Source organism: Hydra vulgaris, chromosome 01, assembly GCF_038396675.1.
Source record: "Hydra vulgaris chromosome 01, alternate assembly HydraT2T_AEP".
In the NCBI taxonomy this organism is placed as follows: Eukaryota; Metazoa; Cnidaria; class Hydrozoa; order Anthoathecata; family Hydridae; genus Hydra; species Hydra vulgaris.
This window is the reverse complement of record NC_088920.1, coordinates 4,553,280-4,557,500: the sequence shown is the minus strand read 5'-3', so window position 1 is coordinate 4,557,500 and position 4,221 is coordinate 4,553,280.

The window sequence follows — 4,221 nt, the reverse complement described above, 5'->3', positions numbered from 1 at the left end:
CCTAAGATAATTAAAGAAATCCCTCGCACTATTGAGTTAAGATTATCGACTATGGCAGTAAATGAAACTGTTTTCAATAATTACATTCTTCCGTATGAAGAGGCTTTACGTAAATCAGGATACGATTCAAAACTCACCTACCAACCGCAAATAAAAAAAAATAAAAAAAGACATCGCAAACGTAAAATTATATGGTACAACCCCCCGTTTAGCACAAATGTTGAAACTAAAATTGGAAATCGCTTCTTAGCTTTAATTGACCAACACTTTCCTGTAGGACACAGGCTTCATAAAATTTTTAATCGAAACTATGTTAAAGTAAGCTTTAGTTGCATGCCTTATGTCAAGTCTTTAATAAATGCACATAGCAATGAAATTTTACAAAGCGATAAAAATAAAACATCAAAAAAATGCAACTGCATAGACAAAATAATTTTTCCGTTAAATAACCAATGCCTTTCTAACAATGTCGTATCCTAAGCCACTGTAAATTCTGGAGATCCTCAATTCAAAGAAAAAGTTTACTTCGGTATAAGTAAAACCACATTTAAATTAAGATATGCTAACCATCTTAAATCTTTCAATGTACCCAAATATAAAAATGACAATGAACTTTCCAAAGAAATATGGAAGCTAAAATTGAAAAGTATAAAACCTGTTGTTAGATGGAAAATAATAGCACGATGTAAGCCCTACAATCAATCATCAAAAGTTTGCAACCTTTGTCTCTGCGAGAAATTTCATGTATTCTCATATAGAGGAGAAAACTTACTAAATAAAAGATATGAAAAAGTATCAAAGTGCCGGCATGCTAAGGAATTTTTACTATCCTTATTCGACACCGGGCACTAAAACCTATGACGTCTTGTTTTTGTTTTGTTTTGTTTTTGTAACGTGAGAACTCGTTCCACCGTAATTTTAATTTGTACTTTTTAAACGGTTTTTAAGTGACGAAATACACAATAGCTGATAATTGCCGAAAGGCATGAAACTAAGAGTTCCATCAAAAATTTTATTCATTTTATATAAATAAAAAAATATTGTTCTATTTTTTAATAATATTGAGTCCTCTTAAATACACAAAAGTATTTGTATTATTATTATTATACCATAATAATACATTATCTATTTTGTATATATATATATATATATATATATATATATATATATATATATATATATATATATATATATATATATATATATATATATATATACATATATATGTATATATATATATGAATATATATATATATATGTATATATATATATAAATATATATACATATATATATATATATATATATATATATATATATGTTTATATATATGTAAATATATATACATATATATATATATATATAAATATATATATATATATGTTTATATATATAAGAATATATATATATATATATATATATATATATATATATATATATATATATCTATGTTTATATATATATATATATATATATATATGTATATATATATATATATATATATATATATATATATATATATATATATATATATATATATATATACTAGCAGTAAGCAACCCGTAATACGGGTTAGTAATAAATAAATAACAATTTGACTTGTTATATTATCTGAAAAATATAAAATACAAATTCATCTATTTGGGCTGCCATTGTCCCGGTTTTTTTCACTGAAGAACGCTATAAAATTTTAATTAGTTTAGCATTGTGCTCTCCTCCGTAAAAATTGGGACAATAGCAGCCTTAAGCTTATATTGGTCTTGACATTTAGTAAAGACCGCGTAACTTTAAATATTAGATTGTTTTTAATAACAGCAAGCACCAGAAAAGAAAAGCCAAGTACCACTTACCAATACCAAAAGAAAAAAAAAAGATTATCTCAAACTACAAAAGCATTATTTTACAGATTTATTATTGTATTTTAGAATAAGTAAGTTATAATAAAGGGGAGCATTATTTTTTATATTTATTTTTGTGTTCATGAATTAGCGACTCGTAGAACATTTGTTAAACATGATCAAAATCAATTATGGTAACAAAAAAACATTAGAGCTTAGTAATAACAGAGTGTTCCAATAGTGATGTCCTTTATTAATAAACTTCCTTCAAACAGAGGAGGATACTGTGTTAAAAAAAAGTTACAATAAGTTATTATATTAATAAATTAGTTATTGTTTTTAATGGCATCGGCAAAAAATAATACCCCAAAATAGCTATAGCACAATTAACCATTAAAAAAAGGCTTCTTAATGTTATCACTAAACAAAATTTTTTACCTCAATAGTTTAGAATCCCAACTTCTTCTTAACTGTGAATAATGATTAACAAAGTAAATTTCATATCATATGAATTTACTAAATTAAAACCATGTTTCAACAGTAAGTAAACTAATAAAGCAATGACAACTAAAAAAAAAAAAAAAATACAATTATGTTTGAACTTCAAAAAATATATAAAATCATTTTATTTTAGGATAATCATAACCAATTATTTGAAAATATAATAAAATTTGATTCGTAAAAAAATGCGGTGACTCATGTTAGAACTAAAATATATATAACAAATCTGATAATAGTCTAATTTTTTACAGTCATAAAAAAAGTTATAATTTTTACCTTACCAGTTGTGACATCGTAAGATATCTGAAACTATTGAGAAACAAAGTTGAGTATAATAAAAAGTAGATATACAAAAGGTTGAATTTTAATTAAAATATAAATTATAGCACTTATCTGATGGGTCTAAGAAATTATAATTGGTAACTTTGAAAGAAAAAAAAAGAAAAAGATATGTAGCTTAACAAATTCTAGTATTTATATTTTGATACTGATTATAGTAAGATTTATACTTAGTCTTAGTTCTAAAGTGTCTTAAGTAAAAAATAATTAACAGAAATCAAGACTACCCAGCACTATATAGTGCCAAGTAATATCACAACTTAGTAAGATCTCTTGACTGGCAATGATAATTAAATAAAAATTACAAAAATAGTCTAAAGTGGTAAACATATTTACAAAGTAGTAAACATATCTACAAAAAGAAAAATCAACAAAAACTTGAAATCCTAATAACAAAGATATTATTTGGTAATAAAAACAAAAACACAATGTTGAATCTTACTTAGTTTCTATCTATAAAACAATTTTATTTAACTACTTAAAAGAGAAAAAAAAAAAAAAAAATCAAAATGCCTCATGTTAAGCAATGTATTTTAAAAAAAATCAAATGCAATTACTTTAGAACATATATGATATAAATGTTCAAAACATATATGACAATGTCAGTTAGTATATTTTTATCTAAAGTAAAAAAAAAATGCAAACATTTAAGAACAAATTTAAAAATCTAAATATATATTCGGATACCTTAAAAAGAAGCAAAGCACAACATTCTTTTGACAACTTCCAACATAATTTTTTTTTACTTTCTACTACTTTTTCTATTTTCTATACCTTATTTTTTTTTATCTAAAGAAAATATACATATAGATACAGTGAAATATAAAATATACTGAAATATACTCAACTTTATGTAAATACACTTACATGTTCACAAATAAGAGTCTTAATTTATTTAAAGAAAAGAAAACAGACTACAAAAATTAGAAAAAATACAAATAACCAACAACAAACTAACATTTATTTAAATTTTTATTGTAAAATTAAACAATGAACAACATCAACTCAACTTGTACCTAAAAATGTATCAGCTCTAATTGCCTTGTAGACCTTGCTTGAAAGACTTGCTTTAGGTCTAAGTGTAGTCTAGCAATTCATAAAGTCATGAACTTTCTAGGCTTTTCTAAAAGAAATGCTTTTAGAAAAGCCTAGAAAGTTCTTTATTAGAAACCAAAGTGAAACGACACTACTATTAAATTAGCGTATTAATATTAAGATTAAATATAGAAAAACAAACATATAATAACACAACTATATCCTAAACCACAATTCATTCATGCAAGAGAAATTATTATACATTTATTGAAAATCCAGAAACATTTTTTTCAAAGGGCAAAGGTTTTAACAATACTATAGATAAATTTTATTTATAACAAAATATTATCATGGCTTTTATCCCAATTATTAAAAGCATGTGAAAGCAAGAAACTACTCATAAATATCTTTTAACGCTAGACCCCATCTAAGAATTATAGTAACTTATGTTTTAAATATTAACATCTGTAACACAAAGCTTTAAATTTAAAAGTACAATTTAAAAAAAGA